Genomic DNA, 13,760 nt, shown 5'->3' on the forward strand with positions numbered 1-13,760 from the left:
TGGCCAATAGCAGCAGCTTAGTAACTATACCAGAACTTTCCCCTCATTTAACCAATTTGCATTCACCTTATGTATTTGTTCGTTTCATGTATATTTTTTAATTATTTTTTTATTATTAAATTTATTAATCGCCCATCTGGCTGGTCACCCAGCCACTCTGGGCGATGTACAACACACCATAAAACAATTTAAAACAATAAAATTCTACCATAATTTTTTTAAAAAAAATACCCTAACCCACCCCAAATGCCTGCCTGAACAACCACGTTTTTAATGCACGACGGAAGCTCATTAAAGAGGGGGCATGACCGAGTTCCCTAGGGAGGGAGTTCCACAGAGTGGGGGCCACCACAGAAAAGGCCCTCTCCCTCGTCCCCACCAGTCTAGCTGTCCTGGCTGATGGGACAGAGAGAAGGCCATCCGAGGCTGATCTTGTTAAGCAGCCTGTCTGGTGTTGCTGGAGGCGCTCCTTAAGATAGGCTGGGCCGGAACCATATAGGGTTTTAAAGGTCGAAACCAACAACTTGAATTTGGCCCGGAAAACAACTGGTAACCAGTGCAACTCCTTCAGCACTGGAGTGATGTGATCTTGCCGGCGGCTGCCTTTAATCAGGCGAGCCGCCGCGTTCTGTAACAGCTGCAGCTTCCGAACCGTCTTCAAGGGTAACCCCACGTAGAGCGCATTACAGTAGTCTAAACGAGAGGAGACCAGGGCATGTACTACCGATGGGAGCAGATGTTCGGGAAGGACAACCTTTCCTACAAGGAGCCTAAGGCTCCTCGCCCTCTTCACAACAACCCTGTGAGGTAGGTTAGGCTGAGAGTCTGTGACTGGCCCAAAGTCACCCAGTGAGCTTCCGTGGCCAAGCGGGGACTAGAACCCGGACCTCGTGGCTCCCAGCCCAACACTCAAACCGCTACACCACACTACACCCTTACCTTCGTTGCTACACCAACACACCCCTCAGTGAACAAGATATTTTGGACCAACTTGGGGTCCATGATGCAGGAGGCCTGCTTTCAAATTGCACAGAATACTTCCTTAGTCTGGACATTTATGTGGAAGAGGGCAGGATCCTATATACTGGACCTGTCTGGTCTTCAAACTTCTCAGACGCAGGACCCACCTTTAGCCCAAACATGCCTTGAGGACCCTGCCTCTTAATTTTTAAAGGATATATTTGTTCCACTATAGCAACCCACCTTAGGTCAGGCTGCATCCCAACCCACTAGTTGAAGATGCATGTTAAGCCAGTAGTCTAACATCCCCGTCTAGCCATCCCCCAGCACCATTGTGTCCTTCCAGCACCTGGCATTCAGACTTAGACTGCCTCCTGACCGGGAGGTTCTATTTAGAGATGGGGGCCTATAGCTATTGAGTACAAAAAGGGCCACAGTTGTAAAAACCGGTAAGAAATGAGCGAACAAGCACACAACTGTGAATGGGTCAGGTAATAATAGTATAATGTTATAACAATATGAACACACAATAAACGTATTCATATTACAATACTGCCACAGTGTTTTTTGTTGAGTCTAAGGGCGGTGAGTTGAAACAATTTCCTTGCTTATAAAGTACAGCCCCGCTTTCATGTAAATAATTTTTGATGAGATTATGGTAACAATTCTTAACAAGAACATTTGTGTTTATTTGAATAATGTTTTTGTACATGTACGTATTATGATAACTGACAACTAATATGAATATAAATATAATAAATACTGTGTGTGTACATATGTGCATATGCATGCACACATGTGTGTGCCTGTGTGTACATGTGTGTGAATATACATGACTATAGATTTTAATATCTCAATATCTTTACAGTTATTATTTATCTGAAGAAGCAACTCCAGATGACTGGAGGAGGGCTAACGTTGTCCCTATCTTCAAAAAGGGTAAAAAGGAGGAACCTGGGAACTACAGGCCAGTCAGTCTGACATCAATCCCGGGGAAAATTCTGGAGCAGATCATAAAGCAATCCATCTGCAAGCACCTTGAAAACAGTGCAGTGATTCCTCGAAGCCAACATGGATTTGTCAAGAACAAGTCCTGCCAGACGAATCTGATCTCATTTTTTGATCAAGTCACCTCCCTTGTAGACCGTGGGAATGCTGTAGACATCATATCCCTCGACTTCAGCAAAGCTTTCGACAAAGTGCCCCATGATCTCCTGATGAGCAAACTAGCTCAAAGTGGGCTAGATGAGACAGCAATCCAGTGGATCCACAGTTGGCTACAGAATCGGACTCAAGGAGTGCTTCTCAATGGGACCTTCTCAAACTGGGGAGAGGGAACGAGCGGGGTACCGCAGGGCTCAGTCCTGGGCCCAGTGCTCTTCCACATTGTTATTAATGACTTGGAGGAGGAGGTGCAGGGAATGCTGATCACATTTGCAGATGACACAAAATTGGGCGGGATAGCTAATACTTTGGAAGACAGAAACAAAATTCAAAGTGATCTGGATAGACTGGAGCGCTGGGCAGAAAACAATAGAATGACATTTAATAGGGATAAATGCCAAGTTCTGCACCTAGGAAAAAGAAACCAAATGCACAGTTACAAGATGGGGGATACGTGGCTCAACCACACTACAAGCGAGAAGGATCTTGGCATTGTCGATCACAAGCTGAAGATGAGCCAACAATGTGATGTGGCTGCAAAAAAGGCAAATGCTCTTTTGGGCTGCATTCATAGAAGCATAGCTTCCAAATCCCGGGAAGTACTAGTTCCCCTCCACTCAGCACTGGTTAGGCCTCATCTGGAGTACTGTGTCCAGTTCTGGGCACCGCACTTTAAGAAGGATGCAGACAAACTGGAGAGGGTTCAGAGGAGGGCAACAAAGATGATCAGAGGACTGGGAACAAAGCCCTATGAAGAGAGACTGAAAGAACTGGGCATGTTTAGCCTTGAGAAGAGAAGACTGAGGGGAGATATGATAGCACTCTTCAAGTACTTGAAAGGCTGTCACAGAGAAGAAGGCCAGGATCTCTTCTCGATCACCCCAGAGTGCAGGACACGGAATAATGGGCTCCAGTGACAGGAAGCCAGATTCCGGCTGAACATCAGGAGAAACTTCCTGACTGTCAGAGCAATACGACAATGGAACCAATTCCCTAGGGAGGCGGTGGGCTCTCCCACACTGGAGGCCTTCAAGACGAGGCTGGACAGCCACCTGTCAGGGATGCTCTGACTTGGATTCCTGCATTGAGCAGGGGGTTGGACTCGATGGCCTTGTAGGCCCCTTCCAACCCTACTATTCTATGATTCTATTATTCATATGCGAAACAGGATTACAGTGGATTCATGTAAGACTTTTTGGATGGACTTTGAGATCCTTTGAACAAATTATAATATTTATATGTATATACCTGTGATACAGATGCTTCTCTTATCTTCCAATATATGTACAATTGTATTCATATTGTTTTCATATGTATAATTATATTGTTTCAACAACAATCTATTTTAAATAGATCACTAACACCCACTACATTTATTGTGTGTTCATATTGTTATAACATTATACTATTATTACCTGACCCATTCACAGTTGTGTGCTTTTTTGCTCATTTCTTATCGGCCTATAGCTATTGACAGACTCATCTTACATGAACAACATTCCCCAACCTGGTGCCCTTCAGATGTATTTGACTTCAACTCCCATCATCCCCATCAACATGGCCATTGGGGTGATGGGAGTTGTAGTCCAATGTATACAGGAGACCCCAGGTTGAGGGAAGGCTGCTCCATGACAATTTGTCCAGATCCATCTAAGCAGGTGGTCATCACCACATCTTGGGGAAGTGAGTTGTACACGATTAGCCGTTTTGTCTGGAACGAATTGCTGCCAAAACTCTCCCTGAAGAGGCAGATCTGCTAGCAAAGGTGGAAGGAAGGAAGATATAACACGTTCCAGCCCTTTTCATGCAGCTGCAGTCAGCCAGGGAGAGATTATCTGCTTGGCCGGCTAATGCAGAGAAAGCCCAGATCAATATTTTAAAGAAAGCAAATTGACCCTCCTGCAGTCATTAAGAGATGCATGGAATTGTCTCTCCCAAAGACTAAATGGACAGCTTGCATCCGCTGCACTCTGACACATCCCTTCCCCCACTCTGGACACACCACGCTCCTCTTTTACTGGAGATGTACCTTTTTGATTCTAGGGCTGTCTTTGACAGCTGTCTAAAAACATTGCTTTACCCAAAGTGGGTTCTTCAAACGAGGGGCCAATTCCAGCTGAATTCAGGCCTCGCCTTTGCAAGACACCCACTGATGAGTTGAACCCTCCTCAAAGTTCTGCTTTTTTTGGTAAAAGAAAAGAAAAAAGTTAAAGGAACCCTTGTAAATGTTTATCAGTTCATGTGCCCTTTGTCTACATTTTTAAAAAGATGTTAATTATTATTATAATTATATTTATTTATATTCTGCCTTTTTCCCAATAGGGACCCAAGGCGGCTTTACAACATTAAAACATATAAAATTAAAACTTATAAATAGAAATATAAATACAAGTGTACAAAAGTTAAAAATATAATTAGATCATCAATATTAAAATTGTAAAAATATCAAAACATTAAAAGACAACAAGAAAAATAGCATCCATCCGTCAACTGTTAAGAAACAGTTGCAAAACTACTCAAGGGATCTGGGGAAGATAGATATGTTGGTGATGCTACAAGCGCTAGCCAGTAGGTGCTCTCCATTGCTGGCTTTTCATCATTCAAAATGAAACACTCCCAAAAGCTACAGAATGGGATCACCTGCACACACACGCATACACAAAGATAACCTCATTTGGACTGAATGCAGAGAGAGCACCTCCAAAACTGTGCAGATGTTATGTTTGCCTTAGCTCTTAAAGGCTATTAACATTAAAGAGCAGCTCGCAAACGACAAACAGATTTCTTCAGAATTCCAGGCACCGTGATCTGACTGATCACTCAACGTCACTACTAGAACTTCTCCTCCTCCTTGCAATTAGACTCTTCCTTGAATCTATATGGATTTAAGCTTCAGAGCCTCATACAAGCAAGTGCTTCCCTCATCAGAGACAGGAAAATGGGTTAACAGACCACTGGTGGACAGCCACATGGGAACCCCATCAATCCCGCTCTAAGCCCCAAGCAGGGAAGGTAGAATACAACACGAAAATGAAGTTAACTAAAAGGCAGAGTATGGAGGTTGGCTCTTGCACCGGGCACCTTCGAAAGAACACACCTGTAAAGAATGTAAGAGGAACCCTGCTGGATCAGAACTGAGGTCCATTTACCCCAACATCCTGCTTTTCAATGTGGCTGCCCCACTACGGATCTTTCAGAGCTCTTCTTGCGTTTAAAACACTTCACACGGTCTGGTTTATTTATTTGAAGTATTTTTATGGTGCTCCTCAGCCAGAAAGACTCCCAGAGTGGACTACATATAATCAATTAAACAAGGCAACCCCTGCCCTAAAAAGACATGACACACAAGGAAAAAGGAATGGGGAGAGAAGAGGGGGGAAATTACATCTTTCAGCAGGGCTGGTTGTTGTCGTCCTTACAATTATCCACTATTACTCTCGGCCTAAGTAGGGATGTTGGAGAATTTCTCCACAAATCTCTGGGAGGCCGAATGCCAATGCATTCGGCCCCCCGAAATTGGTGGAGAAACGGTCCACCCCCGCCCCGGGATGGGACTTACCTTCGGCGAATGTCCCTGGCGGCGGCGGCGGCTCCCGCCGCCACCATTTCCAAGTAAAAAACAAAACAAAACAACAAACGTGATAGGCTACGTAAAGATTTACATAGCCTATCACGGCTAGATTTTCAAAAAACACCGTGATAGGCTACGTAAATCTTTATGTAGCCTATCACGGCTGACTTTGAAAAGAAAAAAAAAAGCGCGTACGCAAATGGCGGCGCCCATGGGCGCCGCCATTTGCGTTCCTTATTTGGGCACGGGTAGCGTTGCCCTTATTTTCGCCGTAGTCTACGTAAATCTTTACGTAGACTACCCGTGCCCAAATAAGGAACGCAAATGGCAGCGCCCATGGGCGCCGCCATTTGCATACGTGCTTTTTTCTTTTTCTTTTTCAAAGTCAGCCGTGATAGGCTACGTAAAGATTTACATAGCCTATCACGGCTGACTGCAGGCCAGGGACACAAACAGTGGCGGCTATGGCCGCCGCCATTTGCATCCCGGCAGGAGCAGAACTTTTGCGGCTGGAGAGGCGGGGCGCTCCCCCCCGGCCAGAATTTCGGCTGGGAGGGATGGGGTGCCTCCCCCCTGCCCAGAATTTCGGGGGGAGGGATGGAGCGCCTCCCCCCCACCGCGAAGCAAGCTTCGGGATCAGGTAAGTGACTTTCGTCCATCCCTAGGCCTAAGCCACTATCTGTAGCTACCTCCCCCAAGCTGGTGCCCTCCAGACATTTTGGACTACAACTCCCAGGATTCTTGACCACTGGCCATGCTGGCTGGGGCTAGGGATGTACAGCCTGTGTAAAATCTGCTCTGTCTGTGTTTTGCGGATTGTCAGGCACCTTTTGTTCCATCATTTGCTCACCGATGGATGCGAAAAAATTTTTTTTTGTCATGCAGAAAAATATGCAAATAATTACGTAAGTATTTACTTAAGTATTTACATAAGTATTTACATAATTTACCTTGGTACGTAATATTTAGTGTATTATTCCCCCATTCTATTCCACTTTTCCTCGGCAGAAACGTGCGTATTTTCCTACGAATAAATTTGAGTAAATTTCGAGAAAGTAAAAAAAAAAATCATCTGAAAGTCCACGGACTCTGCACAGCCTGAGGGGGTCACTCTGCAGCAGATTCCGCAGGTCAGACTCTTAGAAATCTGAGTTCATTTTAGTCCATCTTGAATTTTTCCAGAATCCCTAGCTGGGGCTGATGGGAGCTACAGTCCAATACATCAGGAGGGCACCAGGTTGGGGAATATTGGTCTGCAGTATGAGAGAGAGAGAGAGAGAGAGAGAGAGAGGGAGAGAGAGAGAGAGAGAGCGCGCACGCAGCGGGTTTACCTTAGACTAGTTGGCAACTCCCACACCAAAGTCAAGATTTGAACCAGTGAGTGGTTGTAGCTGCCACTCTGTGAATTGGGATTTAGCTACACCAGAAGTTGCCCTTTAAAAAAAAAAAAAAAAGGTAACCCTATCTTCCATTTTTTGCTAAACCTATGTCCTTTTCATGCCTGTATCCTAGTGGGGAATTGCTGGGAAAAAATGGGGAGAGGGAGATGGGGAGAAGATTGTACTCCGTTACTGGGTTGGTGGTGGGTGTGTTGCTATTTTCTTTGTTGTTCTGCCATTCCAGCTCCCCCCCCCCCACTTTATCCCTTTCCATCCCCTTTTTAATTACCAGACTCATGAAAACACAGGAGATCTATTTACAGCAGCCTGGATCCAAGGGCAGGATGACCCCAGCAACAGCCCCTCCAGAACAAAAAGCGGAAGGGAGGGGAAGCAAGTGCCTCTTCTGTTAAAACAGCTGTCAGCAACAGTCTTACAGAATGAAACAACACTACAAACACACACGATACACGTTTTCAGGTTGAGCAGAACTTCTTATTGGGTTAATAAGAAATAATTAGCCTAGAAATAATTTTAAATAAATAACATTTAAATACATGGTCGAGTTTGATTCAAGGAATTCTTATTTTGGACTGAATACCACATACATTCAGGGAGGACAATGGATTATTTATCACATGAGCCTGAGCTATCCCAACATTATAGCCAAATCATTTGGTGGATTCCCCCTTCATTAAGAAGGCAAATAATAACAACAACAACAACGAGGTCACCATCACCCAAGACAAGACACCTCTTGTTATTCCAGAGATGTGATAGCAGCCGGTGATAAACAGTCTAGACACCTCCATAAAGCTCCCCAAAAAACTAGAAAGAAAAGGAAGGTGGGTGGGGAAGAAAACTGGTCACAAGAAGATGGAAACTTTGGTGGCTTTAAAATAAAAGGGTATAGACAATCAAGGGGCCGTAACTAGTGTACCGCTTGGAACAGGTTTTTTTAGCCTTACAGATGTTGCCATGTTTCAGCAGCATTCTAATAAAATCCCCCACAATCCTTTGTACAAGTGGGTTTAATCCAGCTTTCCCCAGCCTGGTGCCCTCCAGATGTATGGGACTATAACTCCCATCAGCCCTCGCTAGCATGGCCAATGGTCAGCAGCTCTGGGAGTTGTTGGCCAAAAAATCTGGAGGTCACCAGGTTGAGGAAGGCTGTTATAACGGCTAAGATAAATTCAAGATAGGCGGTCTTTTAGCCACTAATTCACCACAACAGCCAAAAATGAGGCCTCCAGGTTCAGAACCAGTATACTTCTGTTCAGGAGCAGAATACTGCATGCTGAGAAGAAACAGGCAACATGGGTGGACAGAATGGCCTTCACGCCTTCCTTATTGTGGAGTTCCTGGAAGCAGCTGCCTGGCCATTGTCGGAGACAGGGTGCTAAGGTAGACAGACCACAAGAAAATTCTTAGGTTCACTTCTTTCAGACTGGGACCCTCCCAGGAATGAGGGGAGAGAGAAGAAAGTAGGAGACTGGGAGGAGGGCAGCTACTGTCACTGGGAGAGCTAGCTAAGTAGAACCTCCATGCACAGAGGTAGTCTACTTCTGAATAGCCGTGTGCTGAGGGACAAACAGAGTGGAGGGATACTGGGTTAGGTCTGCAGTCCTTATGTCCTTTAGTGCCCTTGACTGAAAAAGCCAAGGGAAATATGGACTAGAACCCAAACCTTTCTCCAAATCCCATTTGTTTTTGTTGTTTGCACCTGCTGGGCCACACCATGTCCCAGGCACAGAACTATTACAGAAAGGGCCCCCGTTGCACACGGCTTGCTAATTTCTCTCCTGGAACACGAGCTCTTTTCTCTGAGGTGATGTTTTCTGTTCAATTTGGCAGACTCCCGACAAGCTGGGAGAAAGGCTTTCCTCTCCAGTGCTTTGTCCACGGGGCCTTTGTTCCACTGGCAAGCACGGTTAGCATCTGAGGGGGGTCGCCTCCTAATCTGACCTCTGCTCGTTCAGTAGCAGTCCCCTGGGATGGAGGGAGCTGCCTCGGTGCCTTGGCTTTCTAACCTTGATAATTCTTGTTCACGCCCGGAGCCCCACTGACGCTCCCCTCCCCCTTCCTGGTTTTAAAGGAAGACCAGATCTCTCACTCAGGAGGTCCGAGAATAGAGTCGCCAGGAGGAAGATCTGTCAACTTTCATGGAAGCCAGTATGGAACACGTTACACTGTCCTGGGGATTATGGGAGTTGTAGTACATCTGGAGGGCGCCAGGTGGGGAAAGGTACATCTCCTCTCCACAGCATCTGAAACTCTCAGATAATCAGCACACTTGCAAAATTTGGGCTTTCCTATATGACAGGGGTGTTAAACTTCCAGCCCAGGGGCCAAATCCCAAATGGGATTACCACTACCCCAGCCACCAATCATTTGGTGGTTTTCTGGCTTTTGTGCAGTTCCCTCCTCCCACTAAAAGGCTGAAATGCCCCTGGGAAGGCTTAGTTAGTGGCAATAAGAGCTTGAAGTTGCAGTATGCTGGTAATTTTGGCCCTGCCCCTTTTGCCTTTGGCCCAGCCCACCACTGGAATGCGGCCCCCTAGTGCTTCTCTGAAATGGAATTTGACCCTTGGGCTGGCATAGGTTCAAACCCCTTCCCCTTAACTAGCTGCCCTTGCATGCTAGATTGATTTGCACATATTCAGTTGGCTTCCATACTTGTCTCCTCCAACTTTCCAGGGTCTGAGGGCAGAAAGGGGACTTTCCCAGCTCTGCTACCTGAGGGTGCCAAACATTGAACCCTGAACCTTCTGCATTCAAAGCATGACTGAACTATTAAGTCTCTTCCTTGTGTTAATGCAAAACACATACAAACAGCACAAGAACCTAACAACTCTGCCAGTTCAGGGCAAGAGTTTGTCTACTCCAGCATACTACCATATCCTTTTTGGCGCATGCAAGCACAGTACAAAGGCAACAGCGCTGCCCCAGTATATAGTGACCAGAGGAAGACTGCCTCTAAACATGGAAGTTCCATCAACTATTACAGGCGAATATTCTCATCCACAAATTTGCCCAGTTGCCTTTTAAAACCATCTAAGCCAGTGACCATCTCCACACCTCACAGCACTGAGTTCCATATGTCAATTCTGCATCATCATCCAACATGGTTATCTGTTCAGTGCCAGCAAACACATACTTATTTTCCAGGCATTCGGACATCACCCATGGCCCAGTTGTTGTGGGCTGCTTTTGTGGGGTGGGTGGGTGGGGAGATTTTGTGTATGAACACTTTTTGTACTGCATTGTTTTTAGATTGTTTCCATGGTGTTTGTTTTTATTCATATTGTTGTGCTGATTATGGTTTATATTGATTTAAGGTTCTTTCTCCCCTGTTATATTAATTATGGATTTCTTCATGTGCGTAAGTTGTAATTAAGCAATGCATAAATTTTAACCATCATCATGGTGCGAACAAAGACTCCGTTGTCTGTCTGAAACTGCTACTATCGCTTTCATTGGGCAATGCGAAGTTCTAAGTATTGAGTGAGGAGGAAGTTCTCTCCCCCGCACACAGCCTTCATAGCTTTATAAACTCTTATCACGCTTCCTGATAATTATCACAATGGCCTTGTAGGCCCCTTCCAACCCTACTATTCTATGATCTATGATTCCTCCCACCCCTGAAACCCTTTTCTCTCCCCACCCCCACCTTAAAAGCCTCAAAATATTCTAGCAGTTACAGCCCTTGGACTCAGCACTGCTGCACACCCCCACAGGACAGATCCAGTGTGGTGTAGTGGTTACGGTGTTGGACTGGGCCTTGGGAGACCAGAGTTCAAGTCCTCACTCAGCCATGAGGCTCACTGGGTGACTTTGGGCCAGTCCCTGACTCTCACCCTAACCTACCTCACAGGGCTGTGACGACAATAAAATGGAGAGGAGAAGTATTATGCACGCCGCCTTGGACTCTTTGGAGGAAAGGCGGGATATAAATGGAACAATCAAACAAACAAATCAGGCCTTCACCGTTTGGGGCCAAGCTAAGCAATGGACTGCTCAACTCCTTCAAGTTGTCCTCTTCAGTACATCTAATAGTATAAACCTGGGGAAAGATTTCACTGTGTGGAAATCTTGCAGCAGATTTGAGGGGACAGAATCACTTGTTTGTGGGGTGTTGAAGAGGTGGAGAAGGAAGGAAATTGCACTGGAAGGGCTGTGAGAGCTACATCTCAAATTGCTTCATCAGATTTACCGACATTCCCGAAGCAACTGGGGGTTTTGCAGCTTCTTGCCAAATCTTGCATAATCCAGAGAGCAGGGAGGAGGGCAAGGGGGAAGACAGACGGATGCTGAAGGGATCTCCTATGCCAATATCATGTCTTTCCTTCCTGTTCCTCTGTTTGGTCCTGTCTGTATTCACCCTTCTCCCACCAAAAGTGGTAACATAAGACCACATTGAACTGTTTGTTACATCCCTACTGGGTTTTACTCTTCTCTTACTCCTCCTCAGGTGGATAGTCTGACTCCTAGTAGTGACCATGTCTATTAGCTAACTCAGCTAATCTATGATACCAAGCAATAGCACCAATGTCACCAAATGCTGTCGTATGATTCTGTCAGTTATTAAAAACACACAAATCCATAAATCTAACAGAAAACTAGACCATAAAAATATATCTTAAAATAATTTTTTAAAAACCTAACCACATTTCAACAATACTTGGTTATATCTTCAAACTGAACCTGGCAGCAGAGTCCTGTCACTCCGGGAACTCTTGTCAGAGAGTCATATGTCTGCAGTACTAAAATGAATATTCATCTTGTTCTTTGTACAACTGTGTGTCGGTAGCCACTTGCTACTCCAAAGTCTCCTCCAGCACTTCTCTTCTCCCAGGACAGCAGCTCCTCTTTAATGGCTTCTCACCCATGGCTGAGAGCCCTTTTGCTCACACCTCCAGCAGGCTGGAAGCTTAAGTACCTGAAGAGAAGGATGGGGCAGATACACAATCTCAAAACCCAGCCAAAGACACCATGCCTTTTCTGCAGCAGCCCTCCCCTTCCCAAGGTCAGTGGGGCAGTGAATCCACTCCGGAGCTATCCGGCATGTGGGAGCCAAGCTCAGAGGAGACCTCTTTGGAGGAGGAGTTCGATCCCTCAGCACACCTCTCATGTACACTACACAATCACGAACAATTCCAACAAGAAGAAAAGGTGGAAGACAACAGAAGAAGCCAATGTGCCTTCACAAAAAGCTTAGCGATGACCTGAAAACAAAAGTACACATATAGAAAGCAGAGAGAGAAGGCCAAGCAACAAAGGAAGGGTACAGGCAGGTAGCAGAGAATTGCAGAGATGGCGTCAGGAAGGCTAAAGCTGAGAACGAGCTGAGGTTAGCGAGGGAGGCTAAAAGCAACAAAAAGGCTTCCTTCAGCTACGTGCATCGTAAAAGGCAGAGGAAAGAAATGATGGTTCAGCTATTAAATAAGGATGGCAAAACGATAACAGATGACAAAGGAAAGGCAGAGGTGCTCAATGCCTACTTTGGCTCAGTCTTTTCCCAAAAGAGGGTCTATGACCCCCCTGGCAAAGGTGAAGTCCAGGCTGAAGGGGCAGGATTGCAGCTTGAGATCGATGGGCATATGGTCAAGGAACACCAAATTACTTTGAATGAGTTCAAATCTCCAGGGCCAGATGAACTGCATCCTAGAGTAATAAAGGAACTGGCAGAAGAGCTCTCAGAACCACTGTCTATTCTCTTTGAGCAATCATGGCAGACGGGTGAAGTGCCAGATGACTGAAGGAGGGCTAATGTTGTCCCTATCTTCAGAAAGGGTAAAAAGGAGGAACCTGGGAACTACAGAGCAGTCAGTCTGACATCAATCCCTGGGAAAATTCTGGAGCAGATGATAAAGCAATCCATCTGGAAGCACCTTGAAAACAATGCCGTGATTACTCGAAGCCAACATGGATTTGTCAAGAACAAGTCCTGCCACACGAATCTGATCTCATTTTTGGATCAAGTCACCTCCCTTGTGGACTGTGGGGATGCTGTGGACATCATATACCTCAACCTCAGCAAAGCTTTCGACAAAGTGCCCCATGATGTCCTGATGAGCCAACTAGCTCAAAGTGGGCTAGATGAAACAGCGATCATGTGGATCCACAGCTGGCTACAGAATCGGACTCAAAGAGTGCTTATCAATGGGACCTTCTCAAACTGGGTAGAGGGAACGAGCGGGGTACCGCAGGGCTCAGTCCTGGGCCCAGTCCTCTTCCACACTGTTATGAATGACTTGGAGGAGGAGGTGCAGGGAATGCTGATCACATTTGCAGATGACACAAAATTGGGCGTGACAGCTAATACCTTGGAAGACAGACACAAAATTCAAAGTGATCTGGATAGACTGGAGCGCTGGGCAGAAAACAACAGAATGACATTTAATAGGGATAAATGCCAAGTTCTGCACCTCAGAAAAAGAAACCAAATGCACAGTTACAAGATGGGCGATGCTTGGCTCAACAACACTACAAGCGTGAAGGATCTTGGAATTGTTGTCGATCACAAGCTGAATATGAGCCAACAACGTGATGTGGCTGCAAAAAAAGCAAATGCTCTTTTGGGCTGCATTAATAGAAGCATCGCTTCCAAATCCTGGGAAGTACTAGTTCCCCTCTACTCAGCACTGGTTAGGCCTCATCTGGAGTACTGTGTCCAGTTCTGGGCA

The 13,760-nt window shown here is 45.8% G+C and overlaps 1 protein-coding gene across 1 annotated transcript in view; it reads right to left on the reverse strand.

The window, feature by feature from the left end:
• Positions 1-13,760, reverse strand: part of LOC146334041 (AT-rich interactive domain-containing protein 3A-like) — a 71,610-nt gene that overhangs the window by 44,104 nt on the left and 13,746 nt on the right. The window lies entirely within an intron of this gene.

This window comes from Heloderma suspectum, chromosome W, assembly GCF_057233095.1.
Source record: "Heloderma suspectum isolate Gila_16-S chromosome W, 16-S_ref, whole genome shotgun sequence".
Classification (NCBI taxonomy): domain Eukaryota; kingdom Metazoa; phylum Chordata; class Lepidosauria; order Squamata; family Helodermatidae; genus Heloderma; species Heloderma suspectum.